Source organism: Loxodonta africana, chromosome 1 (genome assembly GCF_030014295.1).
Source record: "Loxodonta africana isolate mLoxAfr1 chromosome 1, mLoxAfr1.hap2, whole genome shotgun sequence".
Taxonomy (NCBI): Eukaryota; Metazoa; Chordata; class Mammalia; order Proboscidea; family Elephantidae; genus Loxodonta; species Loxodonta africana.
Genome location: NC_087342.1, coordinates 47,330,704 through 47,355,336, shown reverse-complemented (window position 1 = coordinate 47,355,336; position 24,633 = coordinate 47,330,704). Strand labels below are relative to the sequence as shown.

The 24,633-nt window shown below is 44.1% G+C and overlaps 1 long non-coding RNA gene across 2 annotated transcripts in view; it reads left to right on the top strand.

Moving 5' to 3' along the window:
• Positions 1–24,633, top strand: part of LOC111752738 (uncharacterized) — a 176,092-nt gene that overhangs the window by 138,635 nt on the left and 12,824 nt on the right. For both annotated transcript variants that reach the window (XR_010321159.1, XR_010321160.1), the window contains exon 4: positions 6,503–6,569. This is a non-coding gene — a long non-coding RNA (uncharacterized LOC111752738). The remainder of the gene's footprint in view (positions 1–6,502; positions 6,570–24,633) is intronic.

The window sequence follows — 24,633 nt, the reverse complement described above, 5'->3', positions numbered from 1 at the left end:
AGAAGAAGTGAACCTTTATGAATAACACGTACCAGAACAAGTTGCATTTTTATTCAGCAGGGTGGAAAAGGTATAGGACAGGATTGCAGATATGAGAAATTATGTGTGCATCTGGAAGAGAAAATAAAAAGAGCTTTTTTTTTACGTGCTAGACTGGTGTGATTCTAGATGATTTTTTATAGCCTTAATTAGCTATGGTTATAATTCTGTTTTTACAACAAGTGTAAGAAAAGGGACCATAACCCTCAAAACCTTATTTCAATACTAACGTTTTAAAAAGGATTTTTATTTCCTAAGTGAACATTGAAATATAATAGATGAGATTGAGTTGTCTGTATATTCCATGCTAAGTTGTCTACAGGCAACACTCTGCCCTAAACCACCGAAAGATATAAAGGGTCAAATGTTGAAACAAAACATAATTTTAGAGAAATTAGAATAGCCATAATTTATGGTTTTGCTTACAATTATATTAGAATCACCTGTTACCAGTTACATACTTCCTCCTTCACTTGTGTGTTTAACGAGAAAAGCAAAATTCTAATTGTCTAAAATTTAACTTACTCAGAAAGTTGGAAAATAAATGAACATTTTAAAAGGGGTTGAGTTAGTTTGGAAACCCTGGTGGCATAGTGGTTAAGTGCTATGGCTGCTAACCAGAAGGCCAGCAGTTCAAACCCACCAGGCACTCCTTGGAAACTCTATGGAGCAGTTCTACTCTGTCCCATAGGGTCGCTATGAGTCGGATTTGACTTGATGGCAACGGGTTTTTTGAGTTAGCTTCAGTTTTGGCAAAATGCAAAAGGATCGAAATTTTCCATGAGAAGTTTGGAGGCTCAGAATAATCTAGAAACGGCCGGAGTTGGATTTCTAATCCTCTTTTCTACTAGTGACTGTCTAGGAAGCTTCTAGATCAGCTCAGCCATCAGTCTCTTTGGTATATTCTAGTAAAAACGCTGTTCTTTCCTGTTCAGTGGAGGCTGAGAACTCAAGCTCTGCCATCAGACTCCTGGGTTGGTGATGTACCAGCTGTGGGGTCCTAAGCAAGGCACTTAATCCTTCTGAGCCCCAACTTGCTCATCTTCAGAAGGGGATAATAATAGTACTTACTTCATATATCTGTGGACCGTAAATGAGACAATCCATGGGAAAAGGGCTAAGCACAGTGCCTGGCACGTAGCACCCTTTTAATAAATGTCCGTTCCCCTTATCATTATGCATGGTGAGGTAGGTGAAAACCAGAAAGAGCCTATCTCTCTCTATATATGTATTTCTTATTGTGGTAAATATATATGTTACAAAACATTTGACATTTCATGTCAACATTCTTTGTATGTACACTTCAGTGACACTAACTGTGTTTATCACATTGTTCCACCATGACTGCTATCTGTTTCCATATTAGTCCTGTCACCCTTAACAGAACAGCAGCAATATTTCCGGCAAATCCCAGGTCAAGTGGTGAGCGTTGGTCAGTCTGTCTAGCTCGCTGGGTACAAGGGATGAGCAAGTCTGGCAAAATTTATCATCAATATTAGATCTTCCTATAGTGCTCTTGGAGCCCTGTTGGTGCAGTGGTTAAGAGCTCAGCTGCTAAGCAAAATGTTGGCAGTTTGAATCCACCAGCTGCTCCTTGGGAACCCTACAGGGCAGTTCTACTCTGTCCTACAGGGTGGTTGAGTTGGAATCGACTCGACAACAACAGGTTTGATTTGGTTTTATAGTGCTCTTGGGAGTCCCTGGGTGGCACAAACAGCTAAGCCTCCGGCTACTAATTGAAAGATTGGCAGTTTAAACCCACCCAGAGGTGCCGAGAAGAAAGGCCTGGCAATTTGCTTATGAAAGGCCATAAAACGCCATGGAGCAGTTCTACTCGGCATATGTGAGGTTGCCATGAGTTGGAATCGACTTGACGGCAACTGGTTTAGTTTTTATAATACTCTTGGGTAGGAGGGAGTTCTTCAGCAGTTGAGCGATTTTTTTTTTTTTTTTTTTTTTTACTCTGATACGTATCCAGTAAAGTGATTAAGTACAAACTAGTTACTGGATGTGTCAGGAATGGTCAATAAACAATGACAGAGGATCTTTTACATTCTCACAATAAACATGCTGCTCTCGCTCACCGTCTTTGCTGATAAACACCATCTGGAGTTAGCTTTCAGCCAGGAGGCTGCTCGCAGCCATGATGTAGGATCAAGCTGGTGGCCTCCTAAGGATTTATTTTGCTTTTTTTGAAAAAGCATGATGACTGGTGGGGCTCCTTGTTTTTGGATCCTGGATTCTAGTAGCTCCCTTCCTGACTTGGGAGAAAACTTTAGATAATGATATATTTATTTTTTTCCTCTCAGCCTTTTGCTTTTGTGTTAAGGGAGGGGCTGAGTCTGGCTGTGGGGAGCTGAGAGCTTGGGGTGGGGAGCAGAGAGGTGGTGGATGGGAGAGGCAGGAAAGAGGATTTAAACAGTGTGCTGTGTATAATGAAAGTATGCCCCTCTTTAGTGTTTTATGAGAAACAACAGTAAAGGTCTAAATGTATTTTTGGGTGCTGAGCTGGTGTTTTATCAAATGCTACATCATTTATTGACTGTTTAAATCAGTCTTAGAAGAAATACAACCAGAAGTTCCTTAGAAGCGAGAATGGTGAGACTTCAGCTCCCTTACTTTGGACACATCATTAGGAAAGACCAATTGCTAGAAAAGGACATCACGGTTGGTAAAGTGAAGGGTCAGCGAAAATGAAGGAAACCATTATTGAGATGGATTGACATAATAGCCTCAACAATGGACTCTAACATACTAATGATCCTGAAGATGGCGCAGGACCAGGCAGCGTTTCACGTTGTTGGACTTATGGTTGCCATGAGTCAGAACAAGCTTGATGGCAACTAACAACACCACCACCTCCCTGGGCCAAAATGGGTCCCATCCTCCCCGCCCCATAAGCTCCAATATGACTGGGTTTCTATCTGTTCTATACCTAGAGGGAAACCCTGGTGGTGTAGTGGTTAAGGGCTACGGCTGCCAACCAAAGGGTCAGCAGTTCGAATCCACCAGGCGCTCCTTGGAAACTCTATGGGGCAGTTCTACTCTGTCCTATAGGGTCGCTATGAGTCGGAATCGACTTGACAGCATTGGGTTTGGTTTTTGATTTGATACCTAGAGGGGAAACCCTGGTGGTGTAGCGGTTAAGGGCTACGACTGCTAACCAAGGAGCCGGCAGTTCGAATCTGCCAGGCGCTCCTTGGAAACTCTATGGCGCAGTTCTACTCTGTCCTATAGGGTCACTATGAGTCAGAATCGACTTGATGACACTGGGTTTGGTTTGGTCATACCTAGAGGGTGCCTGACACATTGTAAGTACTTAACAAATGTTCATTGAATGAATTGCTATCGTCTTGGTTCTAGGTGTGTATCTCATGAGCCTAACGCCATAGCTCTCCTAGTGTGTACATTCAACTGTAAACACCTCTAAATCTTCTTTTCAAGGAATGAGCCAGTTATTATAACCCTCCTTTGGTCTTTCCTTGTCCTCTCTCTTGCCATCCCCTAATATCCACCCCTGCACACACATTCCTGAAGCTTCTCCATATGTCTATATGAGTCATCTGTTGCAGAGCTTCTAAGTGTGTTCTCTGCTTTGACCCAGCCAGTTTTGGCCTCCAAAAAGTCCAAGAGAAAAATAGATGTGTGGTAGTAGCTCAAAGCTAAGCTGTTATGTGGAAAGCAACGTGTTCAAACAAAGGAAGGAGATGGCCCCAGCTCCCCCCTCACAAATGGAAGAGGAAGAAGGGAGCCACCCCCACATACACTAGAGGCTCACCCTCTGATTGCTTCACCTGGAAATCCTGACCCAAGCACAGTCTTCGGGTTTCAGGAGCACCTCCTTCTGCTTTGTAAGTGTGTGGTGTGGTGGTGGTGCTGGTGGGAGGCTAGTTTCTGAACTTTTACTCCTGATTCCAACTCATAAGCAGGGAGAAGAAGCAGGTGTGTGTGTGTGTGTGGTCAAGATTACTGTCAATGTATCCGTCACGTCTGTACCATTCTGGACCCTTTGTGGTGGGATGGGAGATAACCAAACTAGTTGCCATGGAGTTGATTTTCTCTCATGGCTACCCCATATGTGTCAGAGTAGAACTGTGTTCCATAGGGTTTTCTTTCTTTCTTTTAAATTGTGCTTTAGGTGAAGGTTTACAGAGCAAATTAGTTTTCCCATTCAATAGCTAATACACAAATTGTTCTGTGACATTGGTTGCAGTCCCTGCAATGTGTCAGCACTCTCCCCATTGCCACCCTGAGTTCCCTATTTCCATTGGTCCAGTTTTCCTGCCTCTTCCTGGCTTCTCATCTTTGCTTTTGAGCAGATGTTACCCTTTTGGTCTTATATAGATGATTGTTCTAGGGACCACATTCCTCACAGGTGTTACTGTTTGTTTTATAGGCCTGTTTGTAATTTGGCTAATAGGTGATCTCCAGGAATGGTTTCCGTTCCAAGTTAGAAGAGCGTCTAAGGGCCATAGTCTCAGGGGTTCCTCCAATCTCTCTTGGACCTCTAAGTCTGGTCTTTTTTTATGAATTTGATTTTCGTTCTACACTTTTTTCCCACTCTATCTGGGACCTACTATTGTGATACTGGTCAAAGCAGTCAGTAGTGGTAGCCTGGCACCATCTAGTTTTGTCTCAGGCTTGTAGAGGCTGTGGTTCCTGTCGTCCATTAGTCCTTTGGACTAATTGTTTTCTTGAGTCTTTGATTTTCTTCACTCTCATTTGCTCTGGATGGAAAGAGACCAATAGTTGTATCTTAAATGGCCGCTCACAAGCTTTTAAGACCCCAGTTGCTACTCCCCAAAGTAGGATGTAGAACGTTGTCTTTATGAACTATGTTATGCCAGTTGACCTAGATGTCCCCTAAGATTATGGTCCTTAGCCTTCAAGCCCAGTAACTCAGTCCCATGAGGTGTTTGGTTATGTCTAGGATGTTTCTTCCACAGGGTTTTCAATGGTTGATTTTTTGGAAATAGATCATCAGGGCTTTCTTCTGAGGTGCAGGCACAAACAGTAGTTTTGTGTGGTTAGGGTACTCTAAAGTATATGAGAAAGAAGAGAGAAGAGAAAACGGAAGGAAGCTTCTTACTCCAATGCTAGGATGTTGTGGGATGTGTTCTCCAGATACTGTGATGGAGTTTGGGTGCAAGATATCTATTAGAGATCAATGCCAGTGAAGGGAAGGGGAAGAAGCAGGATTGGGCAGAAGAAAAATATTGAACTGCAACACAGGCTCAATACAGATTCCGCCAACCCAGTGGGGAGCCTTACCATCTCCTGGCTTTGATGGTCACCGGAAGCTGTCTGGAAGAGGCATGTTTGGAACGCCAGCCCCTCTGGGCCCTCTAATCTGCTTAAAGTTCTTAGTGGCCTCCAGTGCAGGGTTGGCTCCTATTAACTCTGTAGTTATAGTGAACACAGGTGTTACTCCTAGACCAAGACCCCGTTATGGTCAGGAGACCCACCTTGTGAAATCTATAAGCCTACTCATTATGGGTAGATGTTGCTGTAATTATCTATTTGAAGTTGACTGTGGGCTGCTGCTAATACCCTAAGGGTGAGCTTGTCAATGAGGGTGGAAGTCAGCACCCACACACCCCTCTGCTTGGATGAGCACATACTCTGGAATTCCATGTTTCCCTTCCTGTGTCCTCTTGGTTGAACAATTGAACAGGTTGTCATACTTGGCATTTCCAATGACCCATAAGGAGGCCTGAGTAGCAGCTCCAGTGTGAGTCCACTACAAAGAAAACTCTGGACTGAAGGATGCTTGCTTTGTAAGTAGGATAGTGCTGAAGAAGGACAAGGAGGACCTAACAGAGTTGTGGTTCATTTGTCTTAGTACTGGGTACTGCCAAAGACTCATCCTTGTTTTAAATACCACACTGCTTGGGTTCAAATCCTGGCACAAGCACTTTCTAGTTGTGTAACTTTGGTCAAGTTACTTACCTTCTCTATGCTGCAGTTTCCTCATTTAAACTGGGAACAATAATGACAATGATAACTTCATAGGGTTATGAAAATTGTTCTGAAGATTAAATGACTTAAGACTAATGGGCTTAGAACAATGTCTGGCACACAGTAAGCATTCTATCAAAGTGGGCTGTTATGAAAGTTATGATTATTTTTAAACCACTTAAAATGTATAAGCCCAAAGGTTTAAAACCTTAGAGACATTTGCAGAAGAAAGGGGGATATGAGGGAAGGGGAAAGATGGAAGTGGGTGTGACATTTCAGTTCTTTCATTTATTTAACCAATATATACTGTTATCCTTGGAGCCCTGGTGGTGCAGTGGTTAAGAGCTCAGGCTGCTAACCAAAAGGTTGGCAGTTCAAATCCACCAGCTGCTCCTTGGAAACCTTATGGGGCAGTTCTACTCTGTCCTATAGGCTTGCTGTGAGTAGGAATTGACTCAATGGCATTTTTTTTTTTTTTTATATACTATTGGTTTCTGTGTTCCAGATACTGTGTGAGGAAGTGGAGTTACCTCAATAAATACAGCATAGTTTCTACTCCTGAGAATTCACAGGTGAGTGGGAGACCTAAGACTTAAGTACAACATCACAATACGATGTCACATGTGCCATGGGAAGCAACCACCCGTGCTGGTGGAAGGCTTTGAGAGTGGGGTATCAAAAGCGAGGAAGCAGTAGGTGGGGAGGGAGGGAGGACCAGGCAGGAGGAGGGCAGGGCACTGAGGAAAGCCAGGAGGTGTGGATGGTGGATGAGCATGAAGCTTAGGGGCTCAGGTGTTGTGAGAAGTCCAGTGTGGCTGGAGCAGGTGGGGCAAAGGGTGATGGCTGGGTAGGGGAGCTGGACCAGGCTGCCCAGCATCCTGAACTGCCAAGCTGGGAGTTTGAGCTTCACTCCACGCAGTGAGCAGGGGTGAAACGTGATCAGATGTGGAGGCTCAGAAGATTTCTCTGGCTTCACGGCAGTCCGTAACCAGTACTAGAACTGGGAAAAGCAAGGAGCTCAGCAAGCAGTTTGAAGTCCTTTTCACATCCACTTAGGTCCTTGCTGGTGTGAGGACCAGCAGCATCCATGCCACCTGGGAGTCTGTCGGGAACGCAGAATTTCAGGCCCTAGCTCAGAATCTGAATTTAATAAGAACCCCAGGTGACTGGTTTGCACAACGAGCTTGTTAGTTGCCCTCAAGTCAGCTCCTGACTCATGGTGACCCCATGCACAACAGAGTGAAATGGTGCACTGTCCTGTGCCATCCCCAGGATCGGTTGTGGATTGGAATATTATGCTCCATAGGGTTTTCATGGGCTGGTATTCCATCTTAGTCTGGAAGCTTCACTGAAACCTGTTCAGCATCATAGCAACACACGCCTCTACTGACAGACCTGTGGTGGCTGCACTTGAGGTGCATTGGCCGAGAATCAAACCCGGGCCTCCTGCTTGGAAGGTGAGAATTCTACCACTAAATTACCGCTGCCCCCCACAATGAGATGAAGACCATTAAAGCCTGGAATACATTGCATGTTTAGGTTCCGAGTTTTTCTCTTACAGATGTTACCGTCTCCCTCATTCTGTTGCCAGGCAGATGAGCTCAATGAGTAAGAAGAGCAGGAACTTAGGGCTGAGGGGAGCTCGGGTGAAATGCTGAAGGGCTGTTGACCCCCTGCTCCTCCACAGGCCTGGCTACCTGTCACCATCCCGATTACTCATCCATATCCATCTCCCACGCTTTTCTTAATTGGGGTATTTGTGCTCACCAGTCAGGACACAGACATGTTTCAAGATGTTTCTGCTCATCTAGTGCTTAAAAATCATCGTTATCAGATTCTATGTCCAGCCCGACACCATGGGAACTTAGAAGCTGTCTCTGTGGTTTTCTGTCCTATCAGGCTTTCTCCTACGTTACATTACCAGAAAATCCAACCATTGAGTTGATTCCAACTCATAGTGACCCTATAGGACAGAGGAGAACTGCCTCGTAGGAGCAGCTAGTGGTCTTGAACTGCCAGCCTTTTTTGGTTAGCAGCCATACCTCTTAACCACGGTGCCACCAGAGCTCCATGTTACATTAGCAACTCATTTATGACCTTTGTTTTCCAATGTTTCTCAACTCTACGCTTTCTAGAAGTTTCCAAACTTGTTTCTGTTCTGTCTCCCTCTCTCTTTTTTCTTTCCTTTTCAAAAAGTTCTTCAATTTGCCTACACTCTGACAGGAGCATCTACTACTCATTTCCATTCGTAAAGGAAGACAGCTGTTCTTCTCTTCCAGGACGTATTAACCTCCAAGAAGTACAGCCCCAGGATGTGTTAGCCCACTAGGCTCCAGCAGCGCCCCAAGACAGCAGATCTGGGGAGAAGATCCTGACATCCGGGCACTGCTTTTCACTGGCACACACCCAAAAGCACATGCACACAGGTTCAAGGTCGCATCGCCCAAATAAACGAGCCTTTCTAGGCATCAAAGACTTTTGTAAAAGCTGAAACCAGAGCTTGCAGCCCTGCCCTGCATTTTTAAAAACTACTTTAGAATTGGTATGATATTTCAAAGCATAGGAAAAGCTAGGGAAATCATAAGAGAATTCTGTTCTTGTTTCAACTCCTATGATAATTTAAAAAAAAAAAAAAAAAAAAGAAGGAAAAAGAAAAACCAAAACCCTATAAAACTGCTTGGGTGTGTCTTAACAAGTCAACCCCTACACCGAGTATCTCCCCACAGAACTTCTGACGGCCTGTTCTCACAGAACGAACACTCTGCCAGCAGCTAGTGGGGCCCTCCATTCCAACACAGGGACCAGAACAGAGACAAAGGTGTCGTGTGGAAGAACATTGCCTTCTTACCCTACAGATCAAGCATAAATCTGAAGAGATAATGTTAGAACCTATTACAACCAAGATAGCTGACAAATAAAATAAATTAAAACACACAAATAAACAAAAAAGGATTAGAATGTAATATAGTATGGTGATCGGTGGAAACCCTGGTGGCGTAGTGGTTAAGGGCTATGGCTGCTAACCAAGGGGTTGGCAGTTCGAATCCACCAGGTGCTGCTTGGAAACCATATGGGGCAGTTCTACTTTGTCCTGTAGGGTCACTATGGGTCAGAATCGACTCGACAGCAATGGGTTTGGTTTTTGTTTTTGTGTTTTAATAGTGATTAGATAAAGGTTCCTCAATCTCACACTATTGACATCTTGGGGAGGACAATTCTTTGTTTTGAGGTCTGTCCTGTGCATTGTAAGATGTTTAGCAGCATCCCTGGCCTCTACCCACTAGATTCTAGTAGCATGACAGTGGTGACAACCAAAAATGTCTCCAGACATTGCCAAATGTCCCCTGGGGGGCAAAATCACCCCTGGTTGAGAATATCTGTGTTAAGCTAAAGGTGGACTCAGATCCCAGCTCGGCCAGCTCCTAGCTCCATGACCTTGGATAAATCTCTTAGTCTCTGTTGAGCTCCTTTTCTTCATATCTAAAACATGGGGATACCTCATGAAATGCTTAACTACATCTAGCACATAGTAAGTGCTCAATAAACACTAGCTATTTTATGGTGATGACATCCTCTCACCTGAGGGGAAATGCTGTTACCAATAACCTGGAAGGATGCATGGAGAAGAAGATTACAGACACAGACCACATTTTAGATCACCATGTGGGGAAAGATTGTGCTGTAGTGGAAGAAAGCATCGATTCACTCTACATTTGTGCCCAGCTGGAAGAAAAGCACTACACACACCAGATTAGCAGAGAAGCTCTAGAAATTCTGACAGACTCAGCCAGCTTTAATAGGCATGCAGGCTTTAACCTTGGGAATCTGGAAAACAACAGGGCACAGTGTAAACAGAGTAAGAGAAAAGAACAGAGGGTCTTTTAGAAGAGCTGTAAGGCTAAAATAAAAACCTCCCTCTCCATAAAAAGCCATTGTCTCACTTAAGGGCCTCACTGAGGATACTGGCTGAGGAGAAAGCCCCTGCCCATCTGCACTAACCGGCCATCCTTGCTGAAGATCATAGCAGCTCCTTCTTGCCTCTCTTTAACTTTTCCTTTTTCCCTGAAGAGGAGTTCCTGGGTTAATGCGCTTGGCTGCTAATCCAAAAGTTGTAGGTTTGAGTCTACACAGAGGTGCCTCAGAAGAGAAGCCTGGTGATCAAATTCCAAAAACTCAGCCCTTGAAAACCCTGTGGAGCATGGTCCTACTCTGATACATGTGGGCCACCATATGTAGGAGTCAGCTTGATAGCAACTGTACTGGTATCCTTGAAGGCAGAGGTAGAATCATCTCTGTGTTCTCCAATATCTTGGATGAGAGACGTAAGCAGAGGCTGGGGTAAGATCTGCAGCTAAGGGATGCCACTGAATAGAATTACACTGTCTGAAGGGTTGTCACTTTTTGATCAATTTATTAGGCGTGCATAAATCAAGCAAGATGTGAACTTTAAACAGATTGCCTTATCAGTGTGCTGTCTGGTTATTTAATCTCTGATCTAATCTGATCTTATATTTCCCAAGATGGTCCTGAAGAGTTTCATGTCCACAGCCTCACTCAGGCTTTCTTTTCTCCTGCCAGTATTTCGTGTTTCCAGAGTGTGTGTAGATGGCGACAAGTTTTATATGGCACAATTTAGCGCTTCAGGACCTCTCCCTTGCCTATAGCAAATTCGTTAGGGTTTGAAAGAAAACCCTGTCTCTGTTAAGTTCTCTTTGCTTTTTTGCTATTCCTTTAATCTCTGCCATCATTTCAAGGCCTTGGTTTATTTTTACGTACTCCTCATCTATTTTTTAACTTTATATTTCATATTGTGTTGTACTTAAGTCTTATAGTTCAGTATCAACTTGAGTGTTATCAGGGCTATTCTTCATGCCCAAAGGCTCAGAAACACTGATCTATCCACGTGGTTTTACCTATCCCTAAATTTTTTTCCCTGAGCCACCAGAATTAGTTAGGATCCTGGTAGAAAGAAGGTGGTTTAAGAGAAAATTATGTTAATGAAGGCACGTTGGGCGGGTTTAATAGAACCAGCGTGGGATGGTGAGGCACGTGGGGCTAGCAAAAGCTGAGGAGTCATCAGCCCCGGAGAGCTGAGGGACAACACAGGTGAGGGGAGAAGAAGGTTGTCAACAAGAGATGTTCTGTCCAAGAGGATCCTCCCTCAGGAGTGTGACCAGAGAGGAGGGGCCCCAGCAGAACCCTGAGAGGCTGGGAGGCAGCAGGGAGAAGAAATGCCCTCACTTCTCTTCTCTCCCCCACTTTGGTTTACTGATGGTGCCTCCCATTGGCCAATCTGGAGAATCTAACCCAAAGAGATCAGCCTCACCAGCACAGATAAAGGCAGCGAATGGGTCTGATCAAGGTGTTGATAAGGCACAAACAGAATAACCAACACCAACCTCTTCTTCACACTTGGCTATTGACATTCTTGTTAGATTATCAATAGATGAGTGATTCTCAGTAGGTTATCAGTGGTGACGGGCTGACATGACTGCATGCCAACTATATTCTTGTTATAGCGAAATCAACTGTATGCTCTTGTTGGAGATACGCGTGTGTTTTTTCATTTTAGGAAACTTCTCTTTCTCCTCCAACCTTGCGCCTTAGTATAGAGCAGACAGCTGTCTTTAAAAGCTTCAATGCCCATACAAAGAACCACTTAGGCTTTCTGGGTCTGACCTGGATTTTGATGTACTCTTCCATCTCCTCATCAGTTTCTCTTTCACCCTGTATGCTTCACTCACTTCAAGACTAATTGGTGTTCCCTATTTCCTCTTTTCTAACTTTCACGCACATATTGTGTTGTTTCCTTGGCTGTGAGCGTGGTTTGTCTCAAAGTGTGGTCCCTGGACCAGCAGCATAAGCATCACCTGGAGACTTGTTAGAAATGCTCATTCTCAGCCCTTGCCCCAGACCTACTGAACCAGAAACCCTGGGGTTGGGGGCCTCCATGTGAGTCTAATGCATGCTCAAGTTTGAGGACTACCTGTTGTGTAGAGCATCTCCAATGTTTCTTCTCTCACACCACACCTGTTTGTTCCAGGTGTTGCTCTGACAACCACCTGTGCACAGGTGTAGCCTGACCACACCTCACCTCAGCTGCATTACAGCTCTCCATTCTGCCCCTGGGCTTCTCTGCTACCAAGGTGTTGGATAACTGGGGGAGCCTGCTCAGCTGCTTCTGGGCATGTGCAAACCTGGGAATGCTTAGGAGTTAATTAATAGCCCTGGGCAACCCTGGACCAATGGAGGCTGTAAGCCAGTGAGTAAATAGCAACCCCTTGATCTTGGGGTGGAAGTGCAGTCCACTTGGCTCCTCAGAGGGTCCCAGTGGAATGGAGCCCCACTTGCCCAAAATATTAAGTAGCTGAGCACTACACCTTTGGATTGGTGTCCCTTTTCCCTTGGTTTACTCTCGGCAGTCCCTTCATTTTTGTTTCCTGGGAACATCTCCCAAATTAAACTACCTGCATGCAAACCCTTGTCTTAGGCTCTACTTTCTGGGGGATCCAGTTAAGACAAACATCCTTTCTCCATTCTTTATCAACATTCTACTCACCTTTTAAGGACCAGTTCAAATGTCACTTAGAGTTCATAAAGCCTCTGTCTCCCTAGTCAGAGCCCAGTCCTCCTTCCACCTGCACTTCATTTTTGCTGTCGCGGCAGCTGCCGTAATCTGCCTGGTGTGCGGTTCTCTATGATCTGTCTTCGCTACTAGACTTGAGATCAGGGGCTGTGTCTATTCATTGAAGAAATACTCTCCCATCCCATCCTGCTGGGCTTTTTGGACAGTGCTGAGTTCAATCAACATCTCTGGAATTAAACAGAATGTCAGAGTTATGCGTGATGGCTCTTAAAGTCACACTGTAATACTTCCAGCTCATTTGAGTTGCAATAGTGATGTTCTTTATTGTTATGGTCTTGAACCTACAAGGTTTTCACATCTAGCTATTTTCAATCCAGCTGTTGCTCAAAAATGGGATCCAACTGGTTGTGACCATCCAGTACAGCCAGGGCCAGTTTTATGGGCAGTCAACCTGTGAAACCACACAAAGCCTAGCACTCTGATGGGCACCGTGCTTTATTTAATGCTCAGCTGTCGCCATCTTGAAATTCTTAATAATTTCATCTTTGAACTTGTGCTTTCTAAATGAAGTCTGATAGGTAATGTGAGCAGAAGTGATACACGCAGAATGGGTGCCCACCCTTGCTGCACCATTTGCATATAGTTTTGTGATGCTCTACGCACTCGGAATTCCAGAGGATCCTGTTGTGTGGGAGTCCGGGGAGACTCAAAGGGAGTAGAAAGTTAGTGTGATAACCTACAACAGAGTAAATGGGGGCACCGGCAGCCCCAAGAGGCCAAGATCTCCATTAGAACCGGAACCTGCATCAAATCTAGAAGGAGAGCAGGGGTGTTGTAGTAAACATGAGCAACCAAGATCCCTGTCATATGCTTTCTCACTAACGTTATTTCCCTGTATTTGTCAGCCACGGAATGCTGAAAATGATGACAGAGAAGGAAAGGAAAAGCCAGGGCAACTCCTAGTTCCTTTTTCTTTCAGGTCATCCGTATTCATCAGTAGCTGAAGGTAGAGAGTGATGGTGGAATGTGCGAGCATCAAGATGTGAAATAAGACCAGGGTAGTTAGTTTTGTGCAGCGATTCCACTGCTTGAGTAAGAATGAGATACAGATGCATATGTGAGCTACTAAATACAAATTTTATAATTTTGGTGATTCTGCATACTAAATAAGTACTCTTATTTTTGCATTTAAATTGTACATTGTACAATATAAAGATTAGTGTTAAAATTCATGCTCATAATTTAAAATTTAAAAGATCCTATTTAAATTAAAAAAACACCGGTCCTTGGGTGATGCAAATAATTAACACCTTTAGCTTCTAAGTGAAAAGCTGGAGGTTTGAGTGTACCCAGAGGCGCCTTAGAAGAAAGGCCTGGCGGTCTACTTCTGAAAAATCAGCCATTGTAAGTCTATGAACAGTTCTTACTGTGCCATGCATGAGTTGGAATTGACTCAGCAGCAACTGGTTACGACAAGCCCAGAGAGAGATGGAGAAGGACGGCAGAATTCTAATACGACCCCCAAGGAGCCATGTTCTTGTATTGCCCCTGCTCCTTGAGTGTGAGGGTGACCTAGGGACATCATGAAATATCACCTCCACTATCAGGTTAGTTGAGGCATAGCTGACTTTAAGGAAGGGAGACTACCTGGGAGGGGCAACCTAATCACAGGAGTCCTTTAAAAGCAGGGAGTTTTCTCCGGCTGGAGTAGACAAGGAGGCCAGAGATTCGAAGCTTGAGCAGGATTCAACATGCTATTGCTGGTTTGAAGACTGAGGGGAGCATGTGGCAAGGACCTGAGAGCCACCCCTTCCGGGAGCTTTGAGTCAGTCCTATAACCATAAGGAACCGTTTTCTGCCAACAACCAGGGAGCATGGAAGAGGACCCCGAGGTCCGGATGAGAACGCACCTGGCTGACACCTGGATTTCAGCCTGGTGAGACCCTGAGCAGAGGACCTGGCCCTGCCCTGCCCAGAATCCTGCCCCAGGAAAACTGTGAGATCACCACTGGGTGTTGTTTTGACTTGTTATGCAGCAATAGAGAACTAATACGTTTACATTTTAGTACCTTTAAAGGTACTTTTTTCTTGCTCTTTGAACAAGGGCCCTTGCATTTTCATTTTGCACTGGGCCCTGCAAATTACATACCTGGCCCCGAGTACAGCAATTTTTCATCCATTCCATACAAGCCATAGATGCAGGAGAGTGTAGAGGATAAAGCATGGGCTGGAGCCAAGATTGCTAGGTTTGAGTTTCAGCCACTTATGAGTTGTTTGACCTTGGGCAGGGTGCTTGACCTCTGAGTGCACCAGTTTCCTTATGAAATGTGGATATAATTGCATCTCCCTCACAGGGTCGATCTTAGGATCAAATGAGCAAGAAAGGTAGTAGATCAGTGCCTGGCACACAGTAAGTGCTCAGAAGGGATAGCTTTCTTCCTCATCACCCAGCAACTCGAGCCCCTGGCACACAGAAAACAGAGCACAGAGGGCATCTGATATTGAAAACAGACATTATGTGGATGGAGTATTAATAGCCATTGGTTTGCACACGGGAGGGCCGTTTAGGCTTCACTCAGATCCTAACCAGTTGCTGCCGAGTCCATTCTGACTCATGGCGACCCCATGTATGTCAGAGTAGAACTGTACTCCATAGGATTTTCAGTGGCTGATTTCTTTGGAAATAGATCATCAGACCTTTCTTCTGAGGCACCTCTGGGTGGGTTCGAACCACCAACCTTGCAGTTAACAATCAAGCAGGTTATCATTTGCACCACCCAGGGACTCTACACAGATCCTAGTTGCTATTATTTTAGACACAATCCTAACGAGAATGTTAGAGTGGGAGATGACCCTGCTGAAGGCAAGGACAGTAATGACAACAGAAGATTCCATGGACAGTCTGATGGCAGTCAGAGAAACAAAGAACAGAGGAGGCATTATGCAAACCAAGGGAGTGTAGCACTCTGAGGCTATTTAGGGCCAGTCTGAAATACCTTTTCCCTCTCAATGAACCCTAAAGGTGGCACTGTATTATAGCATACCCAGTAATTAATGCCCAGTAAAAAAAAAAATTTTTTTTTTTTTTAATGACACTGAAATCTCTGGAGCCCTGGTGGCACAGTGGTTAAGGGCTTGACTGCTAACCAAAAGGTTGGCAGTTTGAATCCACCAGCTGCTACTTGGAAACTCTATGGGGCAGTTCTACTCTGTCCTATAGGGTTGCTATGAATCAGAATCGACTTGATGGCAACAGGTTTTGGGTCTAATGACACTGAAAAGAGCCCTCGTGACACAGTGTTTAAAGTGCTTGGCTGCTAACCAAAAGGTCAGTGGTTTGAACCCATCAACCACTCCTTGGGAGAAAGGTGTGGCAGTCTGCTTCCATAAAGATTTATAGCCTTGGAAACCATATATGCAGTTTTACTCTGTCCTATAGGGTTGCTATGAGTTGGAGTCATCTAGACCACACACAACAACAACACTGAGCTACCAAGAAAATGTTAAATTTATGTTTTGTGTTTTGTGTAGGAAAGAAAGTCAATAAGCATTTATTGGATACCTAACACACACTGTTGCATGCATCATTCTCATCTAAAGCTCGTGGCCATCCTCTGAGGCAGGTGGACTTACTCCACCTTAGAGGAGGAAGAAGTGGAGACTCTGAGAGGTGACGACTGTCCAAGTTAATCCAGCTCATACCTGGCAAACTGGAGTTTAACCCCATTCTTTTTATGCCAAGGCTGATGGTGTTCAGAGTGACAACTCCCTCTACCTATAAGAGTATATGGAAAGTATGCTTGCTATTTCAGAGAAATATCCACCCACAGGGTGTATGTGTGTGTCAAGAGTTGGCTTGTAAATAGATAAACTTTAGTTATGTGGAAAATTGTCTGTGAAGATCCTTAGTCTCTGCCATTAGTAACCTCCCTTGGGCCCAGAGACTAACAGAGAACTGAGCAGAGGGAGAAGATGGCCTCTCTTGTGTTCCAATTAAGGGGTGTTATGGATTGAATTGTGTCCTCCCAAAATGTGTGTCAACGTGGCTAGGCCATGATTCCCAGTATTGTGTGGTTGTCCACGTTTTGTGATCTGATGTGATTATACGGGGTTGTAAATCCTAACCTCCGTGATGTTAATGAAGCAGGATTAGTGGCAGTTATGGTAATGAGGCAGGACTCCATCTGCCAGATTAGGTTGTATCTTGAGTCAATCTCTTTTGAGATATAAAAGAGTAAATCAGGCAGAGAGGAAAGGGACATCATACCACGAAGCAAGAAGAGCCAGGAGCAGCGTGTCCTTTGGATCCAGGGTCCCTGCACTAGACCGGGGGAAGGTCCTAGACCAAAGGAAGATTGATGACAGGGACCTTGCCCCCGAGCCCACAGAGAGAGAAAGCCTTACCCTGGAGCTGAAGCCCTGAATTCAGACTTCTAGCCTACTAGATTGTGAGAGAATATACTCAGTTTGTTAAAGCCATTCACTTGTGGTATTTCTGCTATAGCAGCACTAGATAACTAAGAAAAGGAGTAAAACCATAACTTAGAAGCTGTGTTTAGTTTGCCCATTAAAGAGCAAGACAACTCTGGTGTTGGTGTAAAACGATGCTTAACCTGTTTAGAGAGGGTGGGGGATGTTTTGAAGCGAAACCACTCAAGATCCCAGAAGGAAAGGGAGAGGGAAGAGGGAAGAGGAGAGATGGGGAGCTTGTGGATTCAGAGAGAAGACAGCATGCTGCCCTGACCACCCTGGCCCTCAGCTTTGGCAATTCTGTGGTGTCCATCTGGTCTTCTTCCTCTTGCTTCTCCTCAAACTGCAAAGGCCTTTGGCTTCACAGAGACGTATTTGCTTTTGTAAAAATGTTGTTGTTGTTGTTAGGTGGCATTGAGTTGGGTCTGACCCTGTGTACGACAGAACAAAACATTGCCCAGTCCTGTGCCATCCTCACAATCGTAGTTATGCTTGAGCCCATTGTTGCAGCCCCTGTGTCAGTCCATTTCGTTGAGGGTCTTCCTCTTTTTCAATGAGCCTCTACTTTACCAAGTGTCTTAGTTATCTAGTGCTGCCATAACAGAGATACCACAAGTGGATGGCTTTAACAAAGAGAAATTCATTTCCTCATGGTAAAGTAGGCTAAAAGTCCAAATGCAAGGTGTCAGCTCCAGGGGAAGCCTTTCTCTCTCTGTCAGCTCTGGAAGAAGGTCCTTGTCCTCAATATTCCCCTGGTCGAGGAGATTCTCAGGGGCAGAGACCTTGGGTCTAAAGGACATGCTCTGCCCGTGGTGCTGCTTTCTTGGTGGTATGAGGTCCCCAACTCTCTGCTCGCTTCCCTTTCCTTATCTCTTGAGAGATAAAAGGCAGTGCAGGCCACACCCCAGGGACACTCCCTTTAGATTGGATCAGGGATGTGACCTGAATAAGGGTGGTGTTACAATCCCACCGTAATCTTTTTAAACATAAAATTACAATCGCAAAATGGAGGACAACCATGCAATGCTGGAAATCATGGCCCAGCCAAGTTGATACACACATTTTTTGGGGGACACAATTCAATCCGTGACACCAACCATGATATCCTTCTCCAGGAACTGATCTCTCCTGACAACATGTCCAAAGCACGTGAGACGTAGTCTTGCAGTCCTTTCTCCTAAGGAACATTCTGGTTGTACTTCTTCCAAGACAGATTTTTTCGTTCTTTTGGCAGTCCGTGGTATATTCAGTATTTTTCACCAACATCACTATTCAAAGTCATCAGTTCTTTTTCAGCCTTCCTTATTCACTGTCCAGCTTTCCCATGCATATGAGGTGATTGAAAACACCATGGCTTGTCTCAGGGGCACCTTAGCCTTCAAGGTGACATCTTCACTTTTCTACACTTTAAAGAGGTCTTCTGTTGTTGTTAGCTGCCCTCAAGTTGGCTCTTGGCTCTTGGCTACCCCATGCACAACAGAATTGAATGCTTCTCCTTCGTACACCATCCTAATGATCAGTTGTAGATTGGACTGTAATCAGCTGTTTTCACTAGCCAATTATCAGAAGTAGATCACCAGGCCTTTCTTCCTCGTCCATCTTAGTCTAGAAAACTTAGTCTAGAAGCTCCACTAATATCTATTCAGCATCATAGCAACATGCAAGCTCCCATCTATAGATGGGTGGTGGCTGTGCATGAGGTATATTGACTGGGAATCAAACCTGGATCTCCCACGTGGAAGGGGAGAATTCTACCATTGAACCACCACTGCCCCTTTTGTAAAAATAGTGCCCAGCCTACTCTCATCCCTGAAAGGCCCTCTGAGTGCACAAGAGAGCCAGAAAATTCCAGCCTGGGGCTTTTCAGGCAAGGCAGATGTGAGAGAAGATTTAAGTATATTCAAACACAAAAAGAAATTGAGAAATATTAACCTAAAAAGAAATGAAAAAATAATGTTATACATTTTAAAAGAGCGCTTGCAATGAGCCACGTGTTTTATTTTATTTTTTTTTTTACTTTTTTGCATTCAAATAAATAAAGGTCTTAAAAACATAAGCAGGAAGGTCTATAAAGTAAGCTGCTTTTCCAGTTGCCTGTGCCGGGCATTGGGAATAGAAAGAGAAAAGCCATGGTCCCTGTCCAAGGACTTCACAGATTAGCAGAGGATTCAGACAAGCAACCCAACCACCAGAGAAGAGCGTGGTGAGGGCTCAGCAGTGCGATGCAAAAGGCTGGCAACTCAGTGTTAGCCTGGCTATGTCTCCCTTAACCCTGACCATCAGCCGCCCTCTACCACGGTGCTTGGCACACAGTTGTTATTGCTGGTTGCTGTCAAGTTAGCCCTTGACTCATGACGATTCCATGCACAAGGAACAAAACACTGCCTTGTCCTGTGCCAGCCTCACGACTGGCTGTGGATTGGACCATTGTGATGCATAGAATTTTCCTTGCTGGTTTTGGAGGTACATTGCTAGGCCTTCCTTCCTAGTCTGTTTTAGTCTGGAAGCTCCACTGAAACCTGTTCAGCATCATAGCAGCATATAAGCTTCTGCTGAAAGATGGGTGGTGGTTACATTTGAGTGGCATGGGCTGGAACTGAACCCGGGTCTCCTGAGTGGAAGGTGAGAATTCTACCACTGAACCACCATTGCAGTGCTCAGTAATAAATGGGATGAGTCTGATTCAGGGAAGTTTTCTGGAAGAAGCAATCTCTTAACTCAAAGTTCAGCAGCTGGGCAGGTGGACACTTCAGTTGTCTAATTTACCTCCAGTCTCCAACAGTTTTAACTGATGAGGTTGTGCCTAAAGTCACCAAAAAGGAGAGGCCTAGAAAAAATGGTATTTCCAAGAGAGTTCCCTCTTAGGATGGTGGTATTTGTGTCTAATGCCAGTTGAAAAAGAAACATAGGGCCCTTTCCTGCCTTATATATTTTTCACATTCAAAAGGGCAGTGTTTAATTTGACATTATAAGTTTCATAATTAAAAATTAGAAAAGGCTTTATATATTCTTTACAAAAAACCAAAACCTGTTGCCATTGAATCGATTTTGACTCGTAGCGAGTCACAGAGTAGAACTTGTTAGCAGTTGAGCTCTTAACCACGACGCCACCAGGGCTCCATTCTTTACATAGATATGATATTTTCCTTCTCCTCACATTTTCCAAATTCATCTATAAACCTTTTATTTATTTATTTTTGTATACTTTATATTTCTTTGCCACAAGAGACTCAACAGCCTTCACCCCTGGAAGAAAGACTTGCTCAACAAGCCCTTCTAGGATGGCCAGGGCCCCTGGAAGATGACACATGGCAATAATTGTCTTCCACAGAGCTCCCAAAGCACTTCGGCTGCCCTGCTTCGTGGCTCTTCTGCTAGGAGTCACCAACACTTGTGTATTAATTAGACTGGGAGTTTTCTGAGAGCGGCTTTGTGCCTCAGTCACCTCTGTGTCTCCCCTGGGACCCAGCACAGTGCCTGGGACATGGGAGAAGATAGTAAATGTGGCTGGTGGAATGAATAAGCTGCTGTTGTTAGTTGCCATTGAGTCAGCTTTGACTCTTGGTGAACTTATGTACAACAGAACGAAACGTTGCCTGGTCCTGCACCATCTTCATCACAGTTGGTATGTTTAAGTCTGCTGTTGTGGCCATTGTGTTAGTCCATCTCATTGAAGGTTTCCCTCATTTTTGCTGACCCTCTACTTTACCAACCGTCAGGTCCTTTTCTAGTGACTGGCTTTTCCTGACAACACGTCCAAAGTGAGTTGAAGTCTTGCCATCCTCACTTCTGAAGAACATTTTACTTGTATTTATGTAACACTGGTTTGTTCTTTTGGCAGCCCATGGTATATTTGATATTCTTCACCAGCACCACAGCTGGAACACATGACAACAGGATGAATAAGCTAATACCTTTTAATTGCTCCTAAGCTAACTTAATGGCAGTCTTCTGCACTTTACCACCTTGCGTCATTATCACTCTTTTCCTAATATCTTTTAAAATAGAATACACATGTTTGCGTGTACACATATACACGTGTACACACGTACACATGTACATACACACTCCTGTGTACACACATACACACGCACACGTTCTCTCTCACACACAGACCTACACACAGACACAAGCACAGACACACATAGACACAGACATGCACAGACACATATACAGACACACACAGACATGTACAGACACACACAGATACACACACACAGACATATATACAGATACACATGCACAGACACATATGCAGACACACAGAGACATACACACAGAGACATACGCACAGACACAGATGTGCAGACACACACAGACACATATACAGACACACACACACACACTCACTGGCTTTACACATGCACACTGGAACCTGTAGGACACTTCCACACTTGTTAAGACAGCTCATAAAACCATAAAAAAAGATGGATTGTATAGTCCTGGCCTCTTGCACATTTTAGCCCCATAGACCCCTTGGTAGTGTCTGATTTCAGAACACACCTGAACCCCTAGTGACAGCCTTCGTGCCGGAGTGGGCTTCGGAAAGCACTTACTTATCACAAAGCTAAAATTAAACTACAAGTTTTTACACGCTGTTTCGCAGCAGCAGCTGATGTAAATCTTTGTCAACACAGAACTTTGTGCACCTCAGGTGTCGGCTGCAGTATGTGGATTAGAGTGTAGGACTGGCAGTAGCTTTGAGAAAGTCATCCTTACCTTCCTTTGAATTAAATGTTCTTTTTAATTTAAAAAATTTTAAGAACTTAGCTCACTTCTCTTTCCTGATGCATTTTGTGTCCTCTTGCTTCAACCAGGGTGCCTGGATCAATACGGAAAATGCCACCTGTAGTGACAGTGAGGTGGTTGTCTTTCTAGAGTAGTTGGGAAATGCCCCGTCTGGGATCTGAAATGCTGGTCTTGTCTATGGTGCTAAACTCAACAGTCTTTGCTTCATAGCCACTTGCCTTAGTCCCTACGTGGTTTTCCTGCTGGCATAATTCTTGGTAACCTCACTGTTTCCTCCTTGTCCATCTCAGACAAAACATCCTGCTCACCATGAAAGGTCCAGGAAGAACCCATGCAAAACCCCACTGATGACACCAGGTTCCTCCCAGCGTAGCATGCTTTGTTGACAGCAACCCTCTGTGCATAATTCTTCATACAACTTGCCTTTTGCAGTGTAGAAAAAATATCTTTCAATGCGTTACCATTACAGAGACCGCCATGGGTCTCAAAAGCAAGACCGGAACCAGAATGTAGGGCAAGATTAAAAAAAAAAAAAAGCATGTTCTGAAATTGAAGCTAATAAGGCTCTCATTTTACCCTGCATAGGATGAGCTTAAGAAGGAAAGGCCACAGCATGGCCTATACGCTCTTATTATCCATGGCTATAGGGTCGCCATGAGTTGGAATCGACTTGACAGCAACAGGTTTGGGGTTTTTTTGTTTGTTTGTTTGTTTTATTATGATTATTCTAGAAAAGAAGGCCCGGAGATCTACTTTTGAAAATCAGCCAATGAAAACCCTATGGATCATAATGGTCTGATCACCAGTGGATCACGGGGATATGCAGGACCAAGCAGCGTTTTCATCTGTTGTGTGTGATTAATACTTTACAATTTTTGTGCATATTTAGCTTTAATAAAGGTTTTTATGTACATGATCATTGATCTCTAACTATAGGTAGGTGTTGTAACCCTCTTTTACAGATGAGGAAACTGAGACGTATAGAAGTGAAGTGATTCTGTACAAGGACACCCAGCTAGTAAGTGGTAGAGCTGGAACTTGGACACCAAGGCTAGGACGCATCATGCACTTTTATTACTGATAAAATTAAGGGATTTCCTTAGATATCTTTAGGAAGCAAACAATCTAAAAGGGAATCGACAACAAAAAATGTGTACATTTGTTACAGTGGGCAAACCTGTTACTAAGTGTAGATAGAATGGTGATGAGGCTCTTGCTGTCTGGAAAGGGAGGATGAAGCTAAGAACAATTGAGTATTTCCAGTGCTGTTGAAAAGAGAAAGACGATGTGTTTGGTGAACAAGAACATTCTGGTCTTTAAAAAAGTTTTATTGAGAAAGAGATATTTTGTCAGCCCTTGAATGCAGGCTTCAGGCTCATTCAATTCCTTTTGCTTTGGTTTGGTGTACCAGACAAACATTGGTTATTGTTTCTTTAGTAACTTTTACCTGGGAAGGAGTAGAAAACCAAAAAACCAAAACCAAAACAAAACCTGTTGCCCTGGAGTTGATTCCGACTCATAGCGACCCTATAGAACAGAGAAGATCTACCCCACAGGGTTTCCAAGGCTGTAATCTTTGCGGAAGCAGACTGCTACATCTTTCTCCGGAAGAGCTGCTCGTGTGTTCAAACTGCCAACTTTTCAGTTAGAAGCCAAGAGCTTAACCACTGTGCCACCAGGGCCCTGGGGAGGGGTATCTGGGGGAAGGGGTAGAATACCCTGGATATTGGACAAGAACATTATATCATTGGAAAAGCTTGTCTTTTGCTCTAAAATTAAGGCGTTACCTCTCTAGTTTGTAAATCAGGATCTTGGTGAATTTGGTTAGGATGAATCGATTCTCCAGTGCCAACTCACTCTTGGGTAAGCTAGGCTTGACTGAGTTTCTGCAAGACTAAGTACTAGATTGTGAACTCATGGTGATTATGTCAATGAGAGTCCCCGCCTGGAGCCAACAGCTTACCTTCTCCATTACGTGGCATGAAAATACACCTGACTAGTTAACCACATTCTTCACTAATAGCATCTTAGGTTTAAGGGATCTTTGTAATGATCTGAAAACCCTGGTGGCATAGTAGTTAAGAGCTACAGCTGCTAACCAAAAGGTCAGCAGTTCAAATCCACCAGGCACTCCTTGGAAGCTCTATGGAGCAGTTCTACTCTGTCCTGTAGGGTCATTATGAGTCAGGATTGATTCGATGGCAATGGGTATTTGGTTTGGGTTTGTAACGCTCTAGTCCAACCGACTTCCTCCATGTACAAATCCTTTTCTTGAACATCTCTCATAAGTGGTCATCTCAGCCAGCAACAGGCATATCATCTCAAAATTTGTTCACTTTGGGATAGTGCTAATTGTTAAAATTTGCTTTTCCTTATATATGATGCTGGTCTCTTTCTGCCTGTAAGTTCATTTCTTTAGAGCTGATGTATTCAAACTGTGGTGTTGGCAAAGAATAGTGAATATTCTGTCTACTGCCAGAGAAAAGAACAAATTAGTCTTAGAAGGAACAACTAGAATGCTGTTAGAAGTGAGGATGGTGAGACTTCGACTCACCTTGGATGTATCATCAGAAAAGACCAATCTCTAGAAAAAAGACATCATGTTTGGTGAAGGAGAGGGCCAACCAAAATGAGGGAAACCTTCTGTGAGCTGGATTGACACAACAGCTGCAACCATCGTCTCAAACATGCTAATGATCACAAAGATGGTGCAGGACTGGGCAAAGTTTCGTTTAGCTCTACATAAGGCCGCCATGAGTCAGAGCTGACTTGATGGTGCTAACAACAACACAGAATAGATTTCTTTCACCCACATGAACACCCTTTGAATA